At 47.0% G+C, this 25,609-nt stretch overlaps 1 protein-coding gene across 2 annotated transcripts in view; it reads right to left on the bottom strand.

Annotated features, from left to right (window-relative positions):
* The window catches only part of DEK (DEK proto-oncogene), a 361,945-nt gene that overhangs the window by 212,699 nt on the left and 123,637 nt on the right, over nt 1-25,609 (bottom strand). The gene's annotated exons all lie outside the window — the stretch shown is intronic.

Raw genomic sequence — 25,609 nt, 5'->3', positions numbered from 1 at the left:
GCGTTGCCAATAGGTCTCGCATTAGGAAAGTGTGAGCTATTGGTATTGTAAATGACGATTATTTTTTTAATATGTGTTGGCATTGAAAATATATAAATTAATAGCATTGTTATTTACAAAGCCAATAGCTTACACTTTCCTAATGCGAGTCCTATTGGCTATGGGAATGCTTGTTGTTAGCCAGCAAGGACAGTGCTGTTGTGGTGCTGAGTGATGCTGTTGTGGTGTATTAGAGTGATGTGGTGGAGTCCCAGAGTGATGTGGTGGAGTCCCAGAGTGATGTGGTGGAGTCCCAGAGTGATGTGGTGGAGTCCCAGAGTGATGTGGTGGAGTCCCAGAGTGATGTGGTGGAGTCCCAGAGTGATGTGGTGGAGTCCCAGAGTGATGTGGTGGAGTCCCAGAGTGATGTGGTGGAGTCCCAGAGTGATGTGGTGGAGTCCCAGAGTGATGTGGTGGAGTCCCAGAGTGATGTGGTGGAGTCCCAGAGTGATGTGGTGGAGTCCCAGAGTGATGTGGTGGAGTCCCAGAGTGATGTGGTGGAGTCCCAGAGTGATGTGGTGGAGTCCCAGAGTGATGTGGTGGAGTCCCAGAGTGATGTGGTGGAGTCCCAGAGTGATGTGGTGGAGTCCCAGAGTGATGTGGTGGAGTCCCAGAGTGATGTGGTGGAGTCCCAGAGTGATGTGGTGGTGTCCCAGAGTGATGTGGTGGTGTCCCAGAGTGATGTGGTGGTGTCCCAGAGTGATGTGGTGGTGTCCCAGAGTGATGTGGTGGTGTCCCAGAGTGATGTGGTGGTGTCCCAGAGTGATGTGGTGGTGTCCCAGAGTGATGTGGTGGTGTCCCAGAGTGATGTGGTGGTGTCCCAGAGTGATGTGGTGGTGTCCCAGAGTGATGTGGTGGTGTCCCTGAGTGGTGTGGTGGTGTCCCTGAGTGGTGTGGTGGTGTCCCTGAGTGGTGTGGTGGTGTCCCTGAGTGGTGTGGTGGTGTCCCTGAGTGGTGTGGTGGTGTCCCTGAGTGGTGTGGTGGTGTCCCTGAGTGGTGTGGTGGTGTCCCTGAGTGGTGTGGTGGTGTCCCTGAGTGGTGTGGTGGTGTCCCTGAGTGGTGTGGTGGTGTCCCCGAGTGGTGTGGTGGTGTCCCCGAGTGGTGTGGTGGTGTCCCCGAGTGGTGTGGTGGTGTCCCCGAGTGGTGTGGTGGTGTCCCCGAGTGGTGTGGTGGTGTCCCTGAGTGGTGTGGTGGTGTCCCTGAGTGGTGTGGTGGTGTCCCTGAGTGGTGTGGTGGTGTCCCCGAGTGGTGTGGTGGTGTCCCCGAGTGGTGTGGTGGTGTCCCCGAGTGGTGTGGTGGTGTCCCCGAGTGGTGTGGTGGTGTCCCCGAGTGGTGTGGTGGTGTCCCCGAGTGGTGTGGTGGTGTCCCCGAGTGGTGTGGTGGTGTCCCCGAGTGGTGTGGTGGTGTCCCTGAGTGGTGTGGTGGTGTCCCTGAGTGGTGTGGTGGTGTCCCTGAGTGGTGTGGTGGTGTCCCTGAGTGATGTGGTGGTGTCCTTGATTGATTTTGTGGGGTACATTAGTGATGTGGTGGTCTCCCTGAGTGCTGTGTTGGTGTCCCTAAGGGCTGCGGTGGTGTCCCTGAGTGCTGTGTTGGTATCCCTGAGTGATGTGGTGGTGTCCCTGAGTAGTGTGGTGGTGTCCCTGAGTAGTGTGGTGGTGTCCCCGAGTAGTGTGGTGGTGTCCCCGAGTAGTGTGGTGGTGTCCCCGAGTAGTGTGGTGGTGTCCCTGACTGATGATGTGGTGGTGTCCCTGAGTGATGTGGTGGTGGTGTCCCTGAGTGATGTGGTGGTGTCCCTGAGTGGTGTGGTGGTGTCCCTGAGTGGTGTGGTGGTGTCCCTGAGTGGTGTGGTGGTGTCCCTGAGTGGTGTGGTGGTGTCCCCGAGTAGTGTGGTGGTGTCCCCGAGTAGTGTGGTGGTGTCCCCGAGTAGTGTGGTGGTGTCCCTGACTGATGATGTGGTGGTGTCCCTGACTGATGATGTGGTGGTGTCCCTGACTGATGATGTGGTGGTGTCCCTGAGTGATGTGGTGGTGTCCCTGAGTGGTGTGGTGGTGTCCCTGAGTGGTGTGGTGATGTCCCTGAGTGGTGTGGTTGTGTTGTTGAGTGGTGTGATGGGGTCCCTGAGTGATGTGGTGGTGTCCCTTAATATTTAACACAGAAACTGTAGTAATGGCCTGGACTACATTGCAACATTCTGCTTAACAGTATCCAAGGGTATATTTTTTAAGCAAACGAGCCTGTGGACAAATATGTCAAGTAATACCATCCTAAGGGTTTCAATCTATCCATATGAGGTGCTGCGTTACTTAAAAAAGTCGACCAAATCAAGTAATGGGAATTTGGCTAACTTCAGTGGTGTGATCAGAATTTCACCCTGGCCTGATTTTATAGGAGCTGGAGTATGGCGAGATTGGAGTATGGCGAGAATGGAGTATGGCGAGAATGGAGTATGGCGAGAATGGAGTATGGCGAGAATGGAGTATGGCGAGAATGGAGTATGGCGAGAATGGAGTATGGCGAGAATGGAGTATGGTGAGAATGGAGTATGGTGAGAATGGCCCATGGTGTGTAATGCGGGGTGGGGAACAGCAGCAGTCTCGCAGGGGAGGTAGTTTGACTGTGGTCAGTCTTACACTGTCCCTTAAATCATCTGAATGATGAGGCTGGAGAGATAGCTTCCCTTGTATAGGCGGCACGCAATGTATAGAAACTGTCTTAAAGCTTCCTAGAAGATTGTGCCCACTCCTAACTGAGGGAGGAATTGGCCCCTCGCCAGACCACAAGGCCAAGCTCGAGCAGCGCAAAGCACGACTGGCGATGTGTTGTCACAATGCGCTAATTTCACAAACCAGGCCTTCGAGGCGCTGCTCGGCGCGTCCCAGCAGATGACTGAGTGAAAGGGCCCGTCTGAGGAATGAAAACAAGAAAATACGAGAAGGAAATACAACGAGAAGGGAGGGGAGAATGGCAGCAGCAGATGAGCCTGATGAAAGCGGATGAAAAGGGAGGGGGGAGGAGAGAGTGCGATGCGAGCAGCAGCAGGTCACAAGTCTTAGAGAGTGTCTGCTGTGACAAGCGAGGGGCGCTCAGGAGACAGTAGCAAGGAAAATGGTTAAGAGTGGAGATGGGGTGGGGTAAATGAGGGTCAGACAGGACAGAGATCTCTCAACCGTGAACAGCGGGACGGGGTGATTGAGGGATGGGGGAAGAACAGGCTTCTGAGTGCGTTCGGGAAAGAAATGAAAATAAAAGCGGGGCAATACAAAAACAATTAAAGGCGCGCTTAAAGTGAATGTGGTGCCATTCATATACAAATAAAGGTGCTAGAACATGCTATATGTTAAACTGCATCACTCACGTCTTTAAAGATACAGGGGAAATCTGTGTGCATTCGGGAAAGAAATTAAAGTAAAAGCGGCACCATACTTAAAACAATTAAAGGTGAAGAGGAACTAAAGTGTGAAATAATCCCACACGTATGTTACAAGCAATAGCACACAGAGGTAGCAAAAGAGCGTTATCTTTTCGGGTAGTGAAAGATAATTGATGTTTCGATTTAAAAAAATAAATTCTGCAACAATGTAAAACATCTAATTGAAGCCCAGAATGTGCATAGCGAGCTCAAAGTTGGAGGGGATTCGGGAAAGCTGAGTCACAAAGAAGACATTTTGTAACTTGTAAGGCGTCATCACCAGCGAATGGAGGCTGACAAAGAGAGAAGCACGGATAAGAAGGATCTGCCCCCATTTTCTAGCAAGAGAATGCACTGCACCCTTTCGGTGCCGGGAAACTTGCACGCTGCTGTTTTGATGGCAGAGAGAAAAAGAGACATTTTGGAGAAAGGCTAGAAGTACAGTTAGCACAAATAGTTTTATTAGTTGAAGAAAAAGGCACACACACTGTCAAGCTTTTAAACTAGAAAGCAAAGTGCAAGCTGTGTTTAAAGAGACGCGGGAGTAAAAGTGAAAGCGAAGTGAAAGCGATGACACGGCCGGGCGGCCGTGAGACGCGATCTGGGGTGGGGGAGGGGGGAGGGGTGGTTGTGAAGGAATAGAGAAAGTTTAATATAAATCAAAGAGGATGGAGTAAGATACAAGTATGGAGAGAGCGGTAAATGAAGTAATTTGCAGGGAAATGTTTCTCAATGTTTATGAAGGTAGGCAGCACAGGACTGCAGATTCATTAGGCACCAAACTGCGAGGTCGATAGAGATCAATCAACCAACAAGGCAGCGCTGGGAGGGGGGCTGGGCACGAAGGAAGGAGAAATGTGAGTCACGGCCCTGAACGCATATGTGAAGGTCCATGTCGATGATTAAACATACCAAAGTCTGTGCACATGCAAGTATGGAGAGAGCAGTAAATGAATAATGTTTCGGGAGAGCCTGGTGCGGGAATGCAAATGAATAATGTTTCGGGAGAGCCTGGTGCGGGAATGCGAGCGAGGGGAGGCAGGCAGATTACGAGGGAAGCCGGATGGGGGCGGGAAAGCCTGGTGGGAGGCGTGAACGCCGGATGGGGGCGGGAAAGCCTGGTGGGAGGCGTGAATGCGCGAGGGGAGGCAGGCGGGAGGCAGGCGGATTGGGAGAGAAGCCTGATGGGGGCAGGAGAGCCTGGTGGGTGGGCGTGAATGAGGGGAGGACTGGGCTTGCATGCGATGCGCGTGCATGTACACGGGCACTGCATGAAAACCGCGGGGCTGAAAGCCCTTTGGTTTGAAGATGTTTTCGCCACATGAATTCTCGCTACGCTCGATGCGCTTGCGCGCATCGATAGGTCGCGAGACCTAAAAAACTGGCACTGTGCCTTTAAGGCCTGAACTCCAGGCTTCCCATCATGCCTCAGGGGTGACGGTTAGGTCAGTAGTTCTTTGCATAACCCTGATGTCAGGGCTAAACACAAATATAGAAAACGTAATGCTCTTATTTACCTGGGGAGGCGGGTGGGTTGCTTATGACTTTGATGAGGATACCCCTGGAAGAGAACTAGGATTACAGGTAAGTAACGTATCCTTCTCTTCCAGGAGATCCTCATCAATAGTCATAAGCACTGAATAGAATAGCAAGCCCAACAACGACCTGCAGGTAAATGAGAAGTACATCCTCTATCTTATAAGACCCAACATCACAGCTTAGACTGGCTGCTAAACAGATTCCGCAATTAGGCTTGGCCTACTTGGGTATCTGCTCTCGTGTCAGAATCAAGACAATATCTGGTAAATGTATGGACGGACCGCCAGGTCGCCGCCTTACAGATCTCAGACATGGGCACATTATTGAGAAAAGCCGCAGTCGCAGCTCTTCCCCTGGTGGAATGCGCTTTGGGAGAAAACCCCAGGGGTTTTTGTGCTAGTTGATAAGCAAGGTAGCTGACGTGATAGCCACCAAAAAAGCCGCTTTCCATGAAAGATGTTGTAAAGTAGCTTTGTGAATGGGTTAAAAAGGAGGACCCATTAACTTTGATAGCACCAGGTTCAACTCCCAGGGTGGAGAAGGACGACGCACTGGAGGGTATACTTTATTCAATCCCTGCAGGAAGTCCTTGACAGATGTTAGCTGGAAGAAAGGTTTGAGAAGGTGATCGCCTATAAGCCGTTATGGCCGCTATGTGCACCTTTATGGAATTAAATTTTAAACCTGCTTTCGCCAGAAACAACAAATAAGGAAGAACTGCTTCTTCTTGACATTTGATTCGATCATGATTATTCTGAATACACCACATATAGAATCTCTTCCACTTGCATGCATACGAATGTCTGGTGGAAGGACGCCTTGCCTCTTTCAGAATGAACATGCAGTCCTCTGGCAAACCTAAATGGCCGTATTGGGTGACCTCAGGAGCTCAGTGACGGAAGGTTGGGATGGTATATCCTCACGTTCATCTTGGACAACAGGTCCGGCCTGCATGGTAGCCTCTTGTGAGGAGTCACTGATAGGTGAAGTAGGTCCGTGTACCACCACTGCCTCGGCCAATCGGGAGCAATCAGAATCATTGTTGTGCACGAGTGTGTTAGTTTGCTCACCACCTTCGGCATCAACGGGAGAGGTGGAAAGGCGTACACAAATTCGTTTGACCAGTCGATCAAAAGAGCATTCCCTCTTGACCCTGGCCGGTGGAACCTGGAGGCGAAGCTTCGGCACTTGCCGTTTTGGTCGTCCGCGAACAGGTCTATGGTGGGACGACCCCAGGATTGAAAAAGTTCCTCTACCACCTTGTCGTGAAGAACTCAGTCTTTTTTGTCGTCAAAATGACGGCTTAGAGCGTCTGCCCTCACGTTTTGTTCTCCTGGAAGGTGAACCGCCGTGACAGACAGCCTGCGAGCCAGAAGCCAATGCCAAATCCTCTGCGCTTCCAATGACAACGTCCGGGAGCGCGTTCCCCCCTGCTTGTTTAAGTAGTACATTGTGGTGGTGTTGTCTGTCTGTACTAACACAGATGCCTCTTTGATTGAGGGGAGGAACGCTTTGAGAGCTAGATGTACTGCTCCCAGCTCCAGCATGTTGATATGGTAAGTACTTTACTTGTGTGACCACTGACCTTGCACCTGCAGTGGTCCCATGTGCGCTCCCCAGCCCAGAAGGGAGGAGTCTGATCAGCGTTTGCACAGGAGGAGTTTGATGGAACAGGACTCCCACCTGCATATTCTGAGCTTTTGTCCACCATGGAATAGAAGCTCGAGCTGCTTCTGAGATGAAGATGTGATCATCCCAGCGAGCAGATTGTTGGTCCCATTTGTCCTCCAGATCCTGCTGAAGAGGACGCATTCGAAGTCTGGTATTCGGGACCAGGAAGATGCAAGAGGCCATCGACCCTAGCAGGGAGGCAATCCCGCACACTTTCTGAACCCGGTCGCGAAGAATCCGCTGACACTTCTGGGTGATTGATGATTGTCTCTCCTCCAAAGGAAACACTTTTCCTGCTTCGGAGTCTAGCATAGCTCCAAGAAAATGGATCCTCTGAGTGGGCTGAATGACTGACTTTCCGAAGTTGACATGGAGCCCTAGCCTCTGGCAGAGCTGTATACAAGTCTGGAATTGCTTCCTTACGCTGACTGGGGAAGGACCTTTCACCAGCCAATCGTCCAAGTATGGGTACACGAAGACCCCTCTGCGTCGAAGAGCAGCTGCCACCACTGCCACACACTTCGTGAACACAGAGGAGCAGACTTCAACCCAAACGGTAGGACTTTGAACTGATAGTGGGAGGTCCCCACCCTGAACCGAAGAAATCTTCTGTGACTGGGGTGTATTGGAACATGAAAATAAGCATCTTGAAGATCCAGCGAACACATCCAATCCCCCTTCCTGAGATGTGGATATATTTGGTGAAGCGCCAATAGGCGAAATCTCTCCTTTCTGACGTGCAGATTCAGCGTTCGCAAGTCCAGAATAGGTCTGTATTCTGCCTTTTGCCCTTTTTTCTTGACCAGAAAATAACGGGAGTACACCTCTTTTCCCCTCTGAGCGACCGGTACTCTCTCAAAAGCTGACTTTGTAGAGTGGCGACTTCCCTTTGCAGCAGGTGCAGCTGATGATTCACCGTTGACATCGGGGGACGAGGTGGATGCAGATGATTGAAACGAAGACAGTATCCATTCTGAAGCGTAGTGTGGTACTGAAAATTCAGGACCCGTGTCATAAACCTAATCGAATCATGACGATTTTGGTGTCAGCAGACCGATAATGGTTTGAATACTATGCATAAGCATTTGTCATGATTGAGTGACGAAATCACCCTGAAAAACATTTCCGTCCTGAACCCTCGGGTTCCATTTGGTGAACGGCAGCCATTTTGTGATTGCCCTCACATAGCCAACTGACTAAAGCCAAAAACCGAGTCCGAAGGACACGTACACCTTTGCTGACTCCTCTGTGACCTGGGCAAGCTGACTCCACTGCCTGAAGCCAAACCTGTTCGGCCAGTTCCTTTCCCAGTGGCCGAATGAGATTAGTATCAAGGCACAACATATCATAAACCCTTCATCGCACACAAACCATGCCTAATCTTACACACACCTGTCCCTGTTTTTTTTTTTAATGACTTGCTTTACGAGGAGGTGCCCGTTTTTATTGGGGGTCCGTCGATATCTGATGAAAATACTGGGTAATTGATTGCCGGGTAATTGATTGCGGGCTGGACAAACTGAAATATGGGCTTGTCATGACTCTGCTTTTTCTTTGTAGTGAAAATATGTGAATAGTCAACTGTAAAATAAGGAATGTTTGCCTGAAGCATATTATTTTGTACACCGTGTTGTACTTCTAGGATACCTGTTACTGGCTGCAGCCAATAAATACGATCTTTGACTTCACCAAGAAGACTGTTTCTGTAGTCTGAAACAGGAAGGACTCGAAGTCTTTGGGTGTTCTCCCTGGCACTGCTGGGTTCTTAAAACCCTGGTACTTCAGTTGGCGCCCAATGTGGGGCGATTTCAGCGGTACCGGTCCAAGCCAGAGGTTCGTGAGGAGCTTTGTGTGAAAATTCTGGAGGAAGGCCGCCACTTCATCGACCCCTGTATGTCGACGTGGTCCGAAAGTCTTTGCTGCGAGGTTCCCCACTTCCCCGACGGCTACAAAGCACTGCTGCTGTGACTATCGCCCTGTTTTGGACCCTTGATGATTGGTAGAGCGAAATGTTTGACGAGTCTTCTGGTGACGTCATCGATACCTCAGTTAAGTATAAGTGGAGCGTCTCCCAGTCCTTAGTTTGGTTCTTAGTTAGGTATCCCTTTGGGATCGCTTTCATTTGGAACTTGCAAGTGCCAAAGCCGAGGGACTCGTGTATTCACGAGACTATCGTATTCGATAATCCTTTGAAGTTTGCAGCTAGACTAGAGAGCTAAGATGCCTGGTCTTGGCAGACTTGGAAATTTGTTTTGTCTAAGTTGTAATAGGGATTCCCGATTGGAACTCCAACCTACGAACTATATGTGAAACATGGCACAGGCCCCATCGCATACAATGAAGTATGGATCCGATACACCAGGAAAGATGGTGTTTTAAAATGGCCCCAATATGGTAGTTTTGACACGGAGATTTTGGATAATCTGGAGGTTCAACTTTTTAAGAAGAAAGCCCGGCCGGCAATGTTGGACTCTTTTCGCATATGGTGCAAAGAAGCCAAACAGAGAGAAATGAAATTAGCGAAGAAAAATAAACGAGAACGAGGTTTGTCAATGGTACAAGCTACTATAGCATATAGGGATAATGAAGAAGAGCAAGACCGTGAACAAATGCATAGGATTAGGAAATTAGCGGTAGATAAGTGCTACCCAGTTTTGCCGCGTAAAGAACAGGAAGACAAGGAAGATCTGGAGAAAGATCCTTTAATGTCACATCTCTTGACTTCACCACCCCCTTATGCACAAAATGCTACGGCACCACCGCCACCAGTTGTGGCTGCGCAACTTCAGATTGTTGTGCCACCTGCGATTCCTCCACAGCCAGCTCCTCTTCCGTTGGCTACTGGTCCTTTGGCGCAGCCTCCTCAGGGGCCGCCAACTTTGCCTCCTCCTTTGTCTGCTACTCCTACACCTGTCCTTAATGCTCCTCCTGCTCCGACTTTGGATCCTTCTGCTATTATTCAGTCTTCTCTTACTCTTTCACCTTCCCCTTCTGCTAGACAACGAATGACTGCTGCAGTCACTGGTTTCTTTTCTCCTTGGTTGGGACAATTGGGTATGTCCCCTGTTACGGAGCGTAGACAGTTACGTAGTCAGTTGCCGAATATGGACGAACGTACGATTTTGGATCACATGGTGCGTAAATGGGTTATGTACGATACACAGTATGATCTTGAGGGTGTCATGCATGTTTTTCTTCAATGGGAAGCACCGAAGCAACGGTACGTTTGATACGATGTGTGCTATCCTTGTTGAAAAGTGGGATAAGGAAGTGGGAAAAGCTCCTGCTGAGCTGTACCGCATACGTTCCGAATTTGCGAAAGGAACCATTGTGAGTCCATCTGATGTTGGGAAAGCGGTTGCGATGTTGTCATTTAGGAGTGAGTCCCCTTCCCGACAATTGTTCGAGCCTGACTCTTCAGTTAGGAGAAAGGCACGACAAGATCCAATGAGAGATGTTCCTCCGGTGTGGAAGGAAGCAGTTGCTGCTGGTCCAGGTAATGTTCCACCAGCTGTACCGGCTCATTTTCAGCGCGTCTGGGTGCATGTTCCCTGGAAACGCGCTGAAGTTTTAGCTATTAAGCAGTCTTTGCCTGATCCGAGCAAAAATCCAGCAGGGTACTATAAAGAGTTGACTCAGACTAAGTTTGTGTATTATGAATCTAGCGGACATTGACATGTTTGGCAATGTTGTTCCACAGCCCATTTGGAGTAAGATTAGTCACGCAGATCATGCACAGGAATTGGGTGAAACATGGGTTAATCTGAGAGATGCCGACAATGGGCAAGTAGGCGGTGCCAAGCCTGATGATTTGAATGCTTAACTCCCTGGTAGAATTATTACCTACATGAAAACTTTAATGCCCGAATTGCGTGTCAATTGGGACAAGTTGTCTGCATGTAAGCAGAAGAAAGATGAGACTGTGTCTGACTTTTTCACGCGGTTTGAAGAGACTTTTGGGGATCATAGTGGTCAGGATAGGGCTACCGAGGGTGGCCAGAGATTGTTTGTCGACAAATTGTGCATAATCTACTTCCTGAATTGTGCAATAAGTTGAAGGATTCTGAGAGTGCTTGGGCTGTTTCCACATAAGCACAGATTTTAGCTACGGCCCAGAACTATGAAAATAGGCTCAAAGATGAGTTAGAGAAAGCGGATAAGAAGACTAAGGAATTTAAGACTACAGTTCTTCTACAGCAAGCTTATCCACCCCGTACTAATAGTCAGCGCGATTATCAGCAACCTCAGCAATATTCGAGGAACTCGCAAAGAAACGAGTCTTCTCAACAACATTTTCCGTATGGGCCTAATCAGTGTGCGTATTGCAAAGAAGAGGGTCATTTTGAGAGTAGTTGTCCGGTTTTGTTACAGTGCACAAGTGAGGTTGGTGTGAGAGGCCGTGGTGCTCAACAGGCTCCTAGGGGTAGGGGGCGTGGAAATTTCCCCTAGAACACGCGTTCCTTTAAGCCTCAGAATTCGATGAATAGTTTTGATCAGCAGAACAACGCATCTGGTAGGACGGCTCAGTACTATGTTGATGACTACTATGCAGAAGATGAGAATATGGACGGTAATGATTGCTAGGACAGCCATGGACAAAGAGAGGGAGTCGTTTCAGTTCCAGTAGATCAGAGTGGGCCTTATGTTGAGGTGATTACATCAGGTGTGTCAGAACCTTTTCTGTTGGATACTGGTGCTACAAAGAGTTCAATTATGCACTCTAAACTCCCTGGCGCACCTTTGTCTGGCGAAATTAATGTTTCAGTAGGTTTTTCTGGCGCCCTGGTTAGGAACCCGATTTCTAGTCCTATGTCCCTTTCTGTTGGACCTTGAGAATTCGAAGCGCCCCTTATTCTTACAACAGGTTGTGGTGAGAACTTGTTAGGATTGGATCTGTTGAAAAGATTGTATGCGACTTTGTACGGTTCTCCTTCGGGAGTACAACTTACACTGGGTAAGAAAGTGGTTTCTCCGATGTATTTGTCGAAGGATACACTTCCGACAGAATGGTCTTCTCTTCCGGATATCCTTTGGGCTACTGGTCCTAATGTGGGTCTCTTGGAAATACCGCCATATGTTGTGACATTGAAAGCCAATGTTAGAATGCTGCGCATTCCCCAATACAAGATCACTAGCGAAGGTGAAAAGGCGTTGTTAGCAATCATTCATGATCTGATCGAAAAAGACGTAATTGAGGAAACTAGAGGTAACTTTTGCAATAGTCCTGTTTTGCCTGTTTTGAAGCGTACTGATCTTTCTCAGCCACCTGTTTACAGGTTTGTGATAGACCTTAGAGAGGTCAATAAAATAGTTGTGCCACAGTTTCCAGTTGTCCCTGATATCACTGCCCTATTGACTGATTCCAGCTTCCGCCACTTGGTTCTCGGTGATTGACTTGAAGAATGCTTTCTTCAGCATCCCGATTGCCGAGGAGAGCAGGGATATTTTCGGCTTCAGTTTAGGAGGGCTTCAAACGCGCTCCTCAAGGCTACTGTGAAAGTCCATCGATATATAGTCAGGCATTAAAAACACAGCTTGATACGATTGTTTTACCTGATGGCGCTACACTTATTCAGTAAGTCGACGATTTGCTAATAGCTGCAGATACTGAGGAAATTTGTAAAGAAGCCACGTTGTCGTTACGTCATTTGTCTGATTTGCATTACAAAGTGTCTTTCAAAATTGCAATATTTTGACAAGAAGTGGCCTACCTAGGTCACCTCTTATCGAAGGAGGGAAGGAAACTGACCCCAGAAAGAATACAGGCAATTGCGAAATTGAGTGTGCCAAGGACACAGAAGTGCGTGCTATCTTGGGCATTACATCATATTGCAGACAATGGATACCGAATTTTTCTTTATTGGCCAAACCTTTGGTGGCATTAACCTGTAAAGATATACCGAATCCCATTCCGTGGTCTGAAGTGTCGGAAAAGTTTTTCCGAATTGCGTGATGCATTGTGTTCGGCTCCCGTGTTGGGTACCCCCGACTACAGTAAGCCCTTTACACTCTATGTCCATGAGAAGGAAGGTTGTGCATTGTCAGTTCGGACAGTCTTTTGGGGACAAGCAGCGTCCATGCGCGTACTTTGTCGACTTTGGATCCGGTAGCTAAGGCGTTGCCGAGTTGCTTGAGAGCCACAGCGGCAGCAGCTGTCTCCATTCGACAGTCTGCTGGTTTGGTGATGAATAACATGTTAATCATGATGGTTCCACATGCGGTGGACACTTTGTTAAACAAAACCAAGACACAGCACTTAACTAGTGCTCGATTGTCAGGTCATGAGCAGACACTTAGCGAGTCATGTGCACATAAAGAGGTGCAATACGTTGAATCCAGCCACGTTATTACCGATTTCAGCTGAGATAGAGAATGACGAAGTAAAGCATGATTGTTTTCTCAGGACAGAAGAAGAAACGAAAGGGAGAATAGACTTAAAAGATACTCCTCTTCCAGAGTGTGATGGTACTTTGTGGGTTGATGGTTCGTGCTTCAAGCTTCCGAATGGTGATACGACTGCGGCATATGCTGTCACGACTTTGCGTACGATTGTTAAAGCTGCACGTATTCCACATAATTCAGCCCAAGCAGCAGAATTGATTGCACTTACGAGAGCGTGCGTGTTGGCGAAAGGAAAACGAGTGACTGTGTACACGGACAGCCAGTATGCATTTGGTGTGGCTCATAGTTGGACGATTGTGGAAAGAACGAGGGTTCCTGACTTCGCATGGTGCTAAGATTCAACATGGTCAGTTGGTGAATGAGCTTCTTGAGTCACTGACCTTGCCGTCACAAGTTGCGATTGTGAAACGCAGTGCACACAAAAAGCTTACGGACGATGTTGGTCGCGGAAATGCGTTTGCGGATGAAGTCGCGAAAGAAACTGCAAGGAATGTGATGAGTCGAATGTATGTTGCAGGCCCTGCAAGATGGGTTGGTAACGTTGGAATGTGTGAAGATACGACAGAGTGTGAAGTCCATTCAAGCTGAAGCTACAGAGAAAGAGTTGAATGAATGGAGAGAAAGTAAGGGTAGATTGGACTCTAATGGTTGTTGGGTTGAATTGTCATAACATCAGCGATGGTTGTTACCCGATGCGTACGTGCTTGCAGTGGTGACAATGGCCCATGGAATGGCTCATATCAGTGTGAGGGATTTGTAAGTTGTTAGCTCCAGTATGGCAGAATGCTGGAATTCCTAAGTGTGCAGAGAATCTGGTCAAGAATTGTATGGTGTGTCTGAAATACAACCCTGGTAGGGGAACCCCAACCCCAGCTGGTCATTTTGCACCTCCAACGTAGCCGTTCGAGGTTTTGCAGCTAGATTTCATCCACATGGAAAGGTGCAACAATCTGAAATACGTACTCGTTGTTTGTGCCTTTTCAAGATGGGTAGAAGCATATCCCTTAAAGGACAATACTGCCTAATCCACAGCTAAAGCCCTTGTCAAAGAATTCTTCCCTAGATTTGGAATGCCGAGAATGGTCTGGAGTGATAATGGGAGTGAATTTGTGGGTCGAGTGATGAAGAAAGTATGCGAAGGGCTAGGAATACAACAAAAATTCCACACTGCAAATCACCCCCAATCAGCTGGATTAGTAGAATGCTATAATGGCACGCTAAAACTGAAACTGGCCAAGATTCAAACGAGCTCTGGTCTTAAATGGCCTGACGCTCTGCGTTTAGCACTCCTATCAACAAGAATGACTGCGCATTCTCGAGTGGGACTTAGTCCCTATGAAATTGTGTTAGGCCGCCCGGCCAACATATGGGGAGTGCCTAGGCCAACCAAATTCAGCAAGATCAAACACCCTGTACTGCTTGATTATTTGTATGAATTGACGGCTAAATTGCGTGTTTTACACCAACAGGTTCACGACACCCTACCTCAGGTCTCTGAAGCTCCAGGACATCCGATCGATCCTGGATGCTGGTTAAGAATTTTCAGCGAACAAAGAATGACCAGCCCCGGTGGACCGGCCCCCATCTAGTCCTTCACTCAAGGAGAACAGCTGTTCGAGTGGAAGGGAAAAAGAACTGGGTCCACGGCGTACACTGCAAGAGGGTCCCTTTGCCTCTACCGTACGACCGGTGGACCCAGGAGGGGATCACCGACTCTGAGACTGAGCCTCGTTTTCTGCCTTTTAGCGATGCACGTGTAAAAGGAACAATTTCTGAACAAGAAAGTGACAATGTTTTGCAAGAAGCTGTGCCACCGTCAATTCGATTGAACACTACAGAGCCTGAACTCTTGTTTCAGAACCAGACAGTATCTGGAAAACGCAGTTATAATCTGAGACCGAGAACTATGGACAAATAAAAAAATTATTTTTTTTCCCTCTATTTTTGAGAGTGCAGCTCTCATCTGAGAAACGTTCTTATTTTTGTTTTTTTCGAACTGCCATCCGGTTCAGCTGCTAGGGTCGCGGGTGCCCAAGTCTTTGGAGTGCAGCTGAAGACGTTAGGTCGACAGTTCTGGTCGGTCTAAGGGAGTTGCCCTGGACTGACAGAGGCCAGCAAGGGATTTTATTCTATTTATATTTGTCAGCGTTACTAGGGCCTGTTGTAGAAATCAAGGTACCTAAAACTGTTTTTAATAAGTAGCTGTGATAAATCATTCACTTTGGAAAAAGTCACAAGGGATCAATACATACAGTGTTACCACACTAACACAGTAAATATAATGAATAAATGCAGGAAACCAGGGTTTTATATTGTCTGAAAATTATTATTTGTAGACAAGACATAGTCTTATAAAAAGAAGAAAACATTCTTATAAAATAGGGTACATACACAGGTATTGATTAGATATTCAAGGTATAGGTTATTTCCTCCTTTGATATATCTAAACAGAAAGTCCAAACTGCCAACACAATGATTTCAACTCAAAATCAGAAGAAAATCAAAGATGATACAATGGATCATATGCAGAGATGGACTAAATAGACTATACAAAGATCATTTCGAACAGTGCTTATTTACATTAATTAAAGCCTTTAACTAAGTTCTTTAAAAAGTCGGTGTGGCGACTAAAAGACATAGGCAAAACAAATTATTTATCTATCTTTCAATCAAGATCAAAGTCGTTGAATCAATAGTACTGAAAACTCACTTTTATTCTAATAGAGATAAGTCCTTTCTCTAGTCAAAACGACAACAGCAATTCCAATTTAATTGTTTTGATAGAAGGCACAGACAATGAATCCTTTTATGCCAGAGGTAACTGAAAAGCAGGGCAACAGACGATACGATATCTATCCACTAATTTTTAGAACAAAGAAGGGCAGTTTTTTTTAATTTAAATTTACCTCGTTTCATATGCAGAAGTAATATAGAGTATTCAACAGGGTGTCCAATATTTGTTGATCGATACAGGGACGACCATTCAGTTCTATATAATTCAAAAGATACGCATTTTCAGGCTTACAGTACGTAAGCCTAAAAATGCGTATCTTTTGAATTATATAGAACTGAATAGTCGTCCCTGTATGAAACGAGGTAAATTTAAATTTAAAAAAAACTAGTTAAAGGCTTTAATTAATGTAAATAAGCACTGTTCGAAATGATCTTTGTATAGTTTAACCAGGTTTGAATATATTGTAATATAATGTTATTTCTTTCACAGAGGGTCATCTACTGTATGTAGAATTGCTTTGTCCTGATGATGGTCTTCTGAAAATTCCTTAAAAGACCGAAACGTCGACTATTTAGTCCATCTCTGCATATGAATAAAAACAGTTTTAGGTACCTTGATTTCTACAACAGGCCCTAGTAATGCTGACAAATATAAATAGAATAAAATCCCTTGCTGGCCTTTCCTCTTATAACTAGTATTGCCCGAGCCCGCAAGGGTATATTGGGTTGCTCACCTACATATCTTGTCTGGACTGACAGAAGCATTCCTTAGCATAGAACACCCTACCGCCACGGGCAGCAATTAGAGAGGATGGAGTTTTTCGAGCTGGAGAGACCTGCCAAACAGATGGACTTTAAAGACAGAATGTGTATATTGATGACAAAGACACGATTTTTGATATTATGTATTTTCATGTTGCTTAGTGTAATGACGTTTTTAATAGGATAGGTTTTATTCACTTTTCAAGTGACATTTGCACCCACTACACAGCCCATACCTCCTTCTACAGTTTCCTCGCATTCTTTTCACTCTCTGCCTGACTACGAGTCCGCTAGAAGATCAGAATTTGTCAATAATTCCTTCATTCAGCTTTTACACCAACACCAATTAGTGGTGAACACAACTAATTGTTGGGTGTGTGGTCTTATGCCACATACGACAGATAAGGGTATCCCTTACTTGGTCTTACCATTTAGTTACAATGGTTCTTTGTGGGCATTTCAGACAATGTTCATTTATGGCATCGAACCATACCCCCCACGTTCCACGAAAAGTAATTCGAGCAATAAAGCATTGGTGGTGGGAATCACAAGCATGAGCAGAAACATTGACTCGTATAGAACGATTCCCAGAGATGAGTTACAAGCTTACGCTAGATGGAACATAACAGGATATGGAGTTACTCTGAGTGAAAACCAGCGAGCAAAGAGATCCTCCCCGATTTGGATTGTACCCCATCAGGGTCGCCTATATCTGCACGGTAATGGCAAAAATCCCAGAGCTCAGTTAGGGAAAAGTGTCTGCACAGAAACATATGTTTTTGCATCTCTGACTTCCCCATCGTTCCTAGCAGCTAAGGGTACCTATTTCATCTGCCATGATATGGCCTATACATGGTTGCCCCCTGACTTCTCGGGCACATGTTTTGTTTCGTTCCTGTTGCCTCCCACCTACATGGCTGCGGCAGATTACCATAAGACAAGGATAGTTAGAGGTGTCATCAGTAAAGAAGACACTGCAGGACAAGAATTTGGAGATTTTGTGAAGTGCTTTCTGCCGTTTTGGGGACCTATGGTGAACAGCAGGAACATAAGGCAATTGACAAGGGTGGTTGAATCCACTGTAGTCAAACCCGCCGGCGCCCTTAGTAATTTGACTGCTGAGCTCCAGTAGGATCGCCTTATGACTCTTCAGAACAGGGTCGCATTAGACGTCATACTTGCAGACCGAGGTGAGGTATGTAAAGTGATCTAATCAAGTTGCTGCATTTTCATCCCAGATAACGCTCCGACAGTATACCAGGCCATTTCCAAACTGCATAAGATCTCTGAATCTATTCACGTGGATAAAGGAGACTGGTCATTGATGGGGTGGTTCTGGGAACTGATATCCGCCTGGGGATGGAAGATTCCGATAGTCATTGGGATGATCTTAGCCATTCTTTTCCTGTTCGTCTGTGTACACAGTGTGCTCCTGCAATATGTGGCCTCTGTGCTACATCGTGTGTAAGGAAACCTGTATCAAGAAACGAGCTAAGTAATAGGATGATGCTACAGCAACATCTCAATGACTTTATGAATATAGACCTGGACTCAGATTAGCGTGATATAGGTTAAATTGCCTATGTAAGGGCAAAAGGAGGGTCTGTGGTACTGAAAATTCAGGACCCGTGTCATAAACCTAATCGAATGACTATTTTGGTGTCAGCAGACCGATAATGGTTTGAATACCATGCATAAGCATTTGTCATGATAGAGTGATGAAATCACCCTGAAATCAACATTTCCGTCCTGAACGGATTAGTTACTTACCTGTAATCCTAGTTCTCATCCAGGGGTATACTCATCAAAGTCATAATCTATGAATAATCCCCGCCCAAGTGCGGGATCCCGGAGCATATAGAAAATACATATAAATATATATGTATAAATATGTGAAACATAATTGCAGCCTAAAAAAACATTTTCTAACTGGCAAAAGTGCCGCAAAATTACATAAATTAGTATACATACAGTAGTACCCTTCCAAACCCTAAGGAAGAAAGAGCAGAAAACATTTTGTATACAACAATGCATTGCCATAGGAAAACCTGTAATTGCAGGCATTTGCCAGTAGGCTGCAGTAGAGTATAAAGCAAACAGAGAAAACTGACACCTTGCCTTTAAGGCATTAGAGTAGGGGTACCGTGCCTTTAAGACCTGAAGGCAACCCCCTGCTCCCATGGTGCACCACAGGTGACAGTTGGGTCGGTTGTTTTTTCCCGCTCCTTCTGTGAGGATCCTGGAGCTTGAGCTCTTCAGTTTTCAACTGAAATTGGTTTTTTGAGAGAGTTTCTCAGATATTCGACATTTTTTGAATAAATAAGGCTTCTGATTTATTTTTCTGTGGTAACCCATAGGAATTTCCTGTCAGAATGCCTGCTCTTTTTAGGAAATGTCCTTCTTGTGAAAAAAAGATGGCTCAAAATGATCCACACTCTGTGTGTATTGTGTGTCTGCCATCTTCACACATTCCTGATCAGTGCCATCATTGTAAAAAATTTAAAAAAATCGGACTCTTCGCGACAGGGAGAGGATTCGACTTCATGCCATGCAGGAGATGGACAAGAGTCACCAGGTGGGTGCTTCCCCAGCCCCTAGATCGTCTCCTACAAGCAAGCATGCCCAGAAACGGCGTCATTCCACCTCTCCTGTCTCCAGAAAGAGGAATGAAGGTTGAAGATCTCCGTCGACGTCGAGGACGCCGTCGAAAAGGCCCAGATGATCTTCACGACGTCGAAGATCTCCGCCGCAGTCCAGTAAGTCGGCGTCGAGGCACCATGCTTCGGGCTCGAAGTCCATGGTTGGCACTACTTCTAAGTCTCCGTCGACGTCGAGGCTTCCGTCGACGTCGAGACACTCTCCGCCACCCCGGGAGGGATCGGCGTCGAGAGTTAGGACGGCATCTAGGTTGCCGCTGGCAAGCGGGCCGCCGTCGAAAGGGACTGTCACATCCCATCCTTCGATGTCAAGAAGGTCGACGCGGAGGCGACGTCGGGCAAGGTAGCCGTCGACGCCGAGGAAGATCGACATCTGACATCAGTGATGTCACTGATCCTGTCATGAATGATGTAATATGTGACATGATCAGCAGTGGATTGCGGGTGCGCGATATATAGTTAGTGCAACTAACTATATATGAAATTTCAATGGTTTTGTGCGAGTAAAAAGTTTGTAAATGCTAATTCCTAACTATATATGGTCTATAACCTATGGTTTTTTCAGTGAATTTCAATGGTTTTTTAATAGCAAATATCAAAAGCTTTAAAATGTCAAGTACGTGGTAGGTAAAAACATTTTCGTGTCTATGCACGCTGATGTGCTTTGAACGCTGCCCCCCCCTTTCTTTTAGGAGTATTCTCTCTTTGCAGATAGTGAAGGGTAGGTAACGCAGGCCTTTGCCCCCGTTGTAATCCGTTGTGCCTGCTTCCCTCTCCATTTGATTGATTGTTATCCTAGCATTTATTGTTTTGGAATTGGTTCTCTTTGGTTCAGTCTCTATTTACAAACAAACACAGAGTCGCAATACTCTGTTTAGTCTTTGCAGATAGTGAAAAATCGTTAAAAAAACAAAAGGAATCAAGCAAAATCAGTAGGCCACTAATGGGATCTCTTTTTGACCTCGCTAAAATAGAAACATTATGAACAACCCCTCATGAGAAATACGAAACTAGTGAGAGGAACTGAGCTAGAGACCATGATGGCTGCAAGACAGCCCGGCTCCGCCGCCCACCCCACCCAAAATAACGACAAACCCTATGCAACTATTATAAATATATACAACACACCAGCAAAGTAACAGGGTAAAACGTTTTATTAAATAACTATTACGTTGGCTTCAGATTTTCAACATACGGTGTGGTGAAGCGGACTGGGAGGGGGCGCTTGGCTCCTGCCCCCTCCCCAAGTCTTGTTGCCCTGGTGTGGCCCAAGATCGCCCCCGACATAGGCGGCCGGCTCCCGGGGTCCGGCGGAATTTTTCCTCTTCCTTTCTGCATCTTGTCCTACAATCCGTTTGACCTGAAGACACGACCAGGTCCCTGAATGTGTGCAGGGGGACGCTAATGATTGAATCAAGATGGCGGCTTCACACAAAGCTGACTCAAGTGTTGCTGCTGATGCTATGCAGACAAAAACTGGTTCAGTTTGTACATTCTTCAGGATTTTTCCATCCAAGGCTGGTTGAGAGTTTGTAGAACAATGGCTTCAGATTTTCAACATACTACTCTTCAACATTCTTCATAAATGTAACAATGTGAGACTCACTAGGAGAACGTCCGTTTATCTTTCCTTTCAAAATGCTACCAACAATATTTTCTGAATGGAAGACACCATCTTGTAGCATAAAGAGCTGCGTCAAAGGTGGTATTGCCCAGAATGTCTTGTTTTCTAGTGCTCGTAATGACGAAGCCAGAACTGCCGAAAGGGATTCTGGTCCTGCCGCTACTTATTTGAGACATTGAACTATACTCTGGACCTGCCTGGCCTCGACCAAAATGGCGCCAGTATGGGAGCTACTTGCAACTCCTTATGACGTTCTAGTTACTTAGCCTTGACGTTATGGGGGATGTATGCGGTCTTTGTGCACATGGCGGGCGGGGAAGGGTACTGACTGGGAATACGGACAACCCTATTGATGTCGATTTTTCATTATTGATTATTGTATTAATAAAGCTTCGAAATAATGTTACCCATGATACTCGCCCATGGTGTGCGTATGGACGATTTTATTGTAACTGATCCGGTTATACTTTCAATTAAAAAAAAAAAATCAACCTTCACTGATCCTGCAACCGTTTGTCACGTTTAGTTTATTCAATTAAATGGCTCGCTTGTTACATACTCCTATACCCCTGGCTTTTGACCCTTTCCTACGCGCAGTCTGTACTACTGCCCTCGGGCGGTCTATGTAATGAACAGACTACCATTGCCGAAACACAAGGGAATGCATCTCAGATGTACAGCAAGGCATCCCTTCAGGCTCGGTCCCACACACCCTTACAGTGAGAATCCCCTCCCCAATCACAATACAGGATCGTTAACAGATAGTAGGAACGCGTGTGGTGTGACGGATCTCATGGAGTGGGGGCCTTGATCTACTGTAACTCCTTTGAAGAGGGGTGATTCTTTACAGTTGGGACCATAAACTACATCCGCAGGGCTAGGTGATAGCCTGGGACCGGCCTGGACAATCGGACACAGAGGAAGAGGAGTGTCAGAGGGTGCGGTAGTGAATAGGGTGAAAGGGCGGGCACGGGGTGTGATTCTCAGGGAAGAGCAGCGTAGAAGGGGGGACGTTTATGGCCCATGCATGAGAGAGAGAGCGTGGGTGACCAGTGCGTGGGGGAGATGCTTGCGAGGGTGGGGAGCCGTGCTGAGGATCGGCAGCGTGCAGAGAGTGGGTCTGGTCAAGGCATCTAAAATGGCTGCCGTGCACGACAAAAGTGTGGCATTGGAAAAAAGGCAAGATGGTGCAGACAATGTTTATCAATACGGATTAATTTATAACAATTATTTTTAACAATATATTTACTCGCAGTGACAAAATGGCGGTCAACACTTCCTGATTTCCTTCGAATCGAACGTTAACAGACGTCACGCAGCAAAAAAAAAACCGCTCACGCGCAGCCGCTGGAAGACATGTATCAACATATATGAGCATCCTCAGCCACCCTCAGAAAACATAGGGGGTCAGGATACGTCTCCCGTACCCCCTTATACCCATTTCCCACATTGTTTTTCCTCCATCTTGTAATTTAATTAAAACGAAACACAAAATGGCGAATTCCCGTTTCACTACCGGTTCGCGAACCGGGAAGCGCTTCTACCGCGAAAAATCTAATTTTTTTTATTTGCCCCACGGGACCCTTTAATAACCTCAACATCATTCCTAGGGGGTCAAGAGGGGTCTACCTTGCCCCTTTCATTAAATTCCCCCTTCGTTTTTCTCCTCCTCTTGTCTCTCTATCCTACCGAGAGACAAGATGGCGGCCGGTCCGGACTGTTTAGAATGTTGACAGACACCGGAGAGCCAATCAGCTTCGCTTCACAAAGTTCCGTTACACGAAAAGTACGCGAACCGGAGCGCTACCCGGGACGCTGTCACAGATATATCTGTTTTTTAAAACGTTAATTTCTCAAAATCCACTGGAGCACATATATTGAGACCTAGCAAAGGCACATCGGGCTAACAGTCCCTACAATTTTGCCAAGTTTCGTGCAAATCCATTCATCCGTTCGAGCTAAAAGTGAGGCCAACCGCCCTATGGAAAAATGAATGGGAAAAACGCGTTTTGGGACCCCCCCTTTTTTCTCGGCCCCCCCTTGACGAAACCCCCCCCAAATTTTCAGGGGCTGCTCAGAAACAAAATTTGCCATTTTCCTGAAATTCAGCCGGTTCCGTCCACAAACACCAACGTTATTAGACATAGGATTTTTTCTCTAGGGGACTTTTGGAAATTCTAACTATATATACCTACTGGCGACCGCCAGTAGGTAATGTGTGTGTATATATATATATATATACACACATATATATGTGTATATATACACACACACATATTGAATATGCTACTTACCAGTATGCATCTGTTCTTGGCATGTAGGGCTGCTAACATTCATATCTTTGCATTAGATCGCCACCTAGTGTTGGGTCCGGATGATCGCACATTGTTGTCCTGGAAGAGTCTTCGAAGTATCCTGAGATGGGTGGCTCCTCCCCTGGACTACAGTGCGCATGGGCATCGGCTCCATCCCCAGATTGTTTTTAGCCATTGTGGCAGAGGATGGAGTGGCAAGTGTAAAGGATGTCCATGCTAATGATTGAATACAATAGTATATCTGCAGCTGCGACAGGCACCGGGGAGGAGGGTGGGCGATATGAATGTTAGCAGCCCTACATGCCAAGAACAGATGCATACTGGTAAGTAGCATATTCAGTTCGAGGCATGTGGGCTGCTAAATTCATATCTTTGCATAGAATACATAGCAGTCCCTCCATCAGCGGCGGTTGCCCGTGCCAGCTGCAGAAACCTGAAAAAGTGTCTTGAGAACAGCCTGCCCTACAGCCGCTTGCTGTTTGGAATGTACATCAACACAGTAGTGTTTTGTAAAGGTATGTGGTGTAACCCACGTGGCTGCTCTGCAAATATCCTCTAGAGGAATGTTTCCCAGGAAAGCCATGGATGCCCCCAACTTGCGTGTGGAGTGTGCCTTTGGGGGTATTGTTAAAGTGCGCTTGGCTTTATGATAACAGATTTGGATGCACTTAACAATCCATCTGGCTATTCCTGCTTTGGAAATTGGGTTGCCTTTGTGTTGTGGTGAGAAGGCAACAAAGAGTTGTTTTGTCTTCCTAAAGTGTTGTGTCCTGTCTATGTAGTACATCAATGCCCTCCGTACGTCCAAGGTATGGAGCATCCTTTCCGCCACTGTTTGTGGGTTTTGGAAGAATGCAGGCAAATCGATAGTTTGGTTGAGATGAAAATGTGACACCACCTTTGGAAGGAATTTGGGGTTAGTACGTAGTACCACCCTATTTGGATGAATCTGGATGAAAGGCTCCTGTATCGTGAGTGCTTGCAACTCACTTACGCGTCTTAGTGACGTAATGGCAATTAGGAAAGCAACTTTCCACGTTAGGAATTGCAGTTCGCACGAGTGCATTGGCTCAAACGGTGGTCCCATCAGCCTGGTGAGGACCACATTGAGGTTCCACACGGGAGCTGGCGGTGTTCTTGGGGGAATGACTCGTTTCAGTCCTTCAAGAAACGCTTTAATGGCTGGCACCCTGAAGACTGAGAGATGCTGCCTATTTTGAAGGTAAGCTGCGATGGCGGATAGATGTATCCGAATAGAAGTGTACGCTAGTTTGGACTTGTAAAGGTGTAACAGATAGCAAATGATGTTAGGGATAGATGCATCTAGCGGGTTTATGTCATTGTTTGCACAGTAAATGACAAAACGCTTCCATTTTGCGGCATAGCATGCTCTGGTTGACGGCTTCCTTGCCTCCTTGATGATGTTCATGCATTCAGGAGGTAGGTTCAGGTATCCAAACTCTAAGACTTCAGGAGCCAGATCGCTAGGTTGAGCTGTTGCGGATCTGGATGCTGAATTTCTCCATGGTTCTGCGTCAGAAGTCTGGGCGTGAGGCGCAGTCTTTGATGCGGGACCACTGAGAGCTCGAGGAACGTGGTGTACCATGCCTGGCGCGCCCACGTTGGAGCAACTAGGATGAGTGTCATGGAGTGTTGCCGTAGTTTCCTCGCCACCAGTGGTATCAGGGGTGTCGGGGGAAAAGCGTAAGCAAATTTGCCTGACCAGTTCATCCATATCGCATTGCCCTGCGATTGGGGGTGTGGGAACCTGGCGGCGAAGCTTTGGCATTTTGCGTTCTCCCTTGTGGCGAACAGGTCTATGTCTGGACGCCCCCACCTTTGGAAGTACGGCTGGAGTACCGATGGATGTATCTCCCACTCGTGCATTTGATGACTGTATCTGCTGAGCAGATCCGCCATCTGATTGTCCTTCCCCGGGAGGTGTTCTGCCATGAGGAAGATGTTCCTCTGAATGGCCCACTTCCACATGCTCTGAGCCAGGTGAGACAGCTGTGGTGAGTGGGTGCCCCCCTGTTTTTGGATGTAGTACATCGCGGTCATGTTGTCCGTCCGGACTAACACCACCTTGTTGCACAGATGTACAATGAAGGACTTGAGCGCCATGAAGATCGCCATCAGTTCCAGATAGTTGATGTGCATCTTCTGTTGCTGCGTCGTCCATAGTCCCTGCACTGTGTAAGTTAGCAGGTGTGCTCCCCATCCCTGGAGAGATGCGTCCGTTGTCAGGATAACCTGTGGCACTGGCTCCTGGAACAGTCGGCCCTTGCAAAGGTTGTGTGGAGTCCACCAATGCAGAGAGTTGTATGCCCGACTGGTAACCAACACTAGGTCTGTTAATTGTCCCTGAGCCTGTGTCCACTGATTTGCTAAGCACTCCTGGAGCGGGCGCATATGCAACCGTGCGTGAGGGACTATGAAGATGCAGGAGGCCATCATG

Source organism: Lissotriton vulgaris, chromosome 4_1 (assembly GCF_964263255.1).
Source record: "Lissotriton vulgaris chromosome 4_1, aLisVul1.2, whole genome shotgun sequence".
In the NCBI taxonomy this organism is placed as follows: domain Eukaryota; kingdom Metazoa; phylum Chordata; class Amphibia; order Caudata; family Salamandridae; genus Lissotriton; species Lissotriton vulgaris.
The sequence above is the reverse complement of the archived record's forward strand: the minus strand, read 5'-3'. Positions and strand labels throughout refer to the sequence as shown.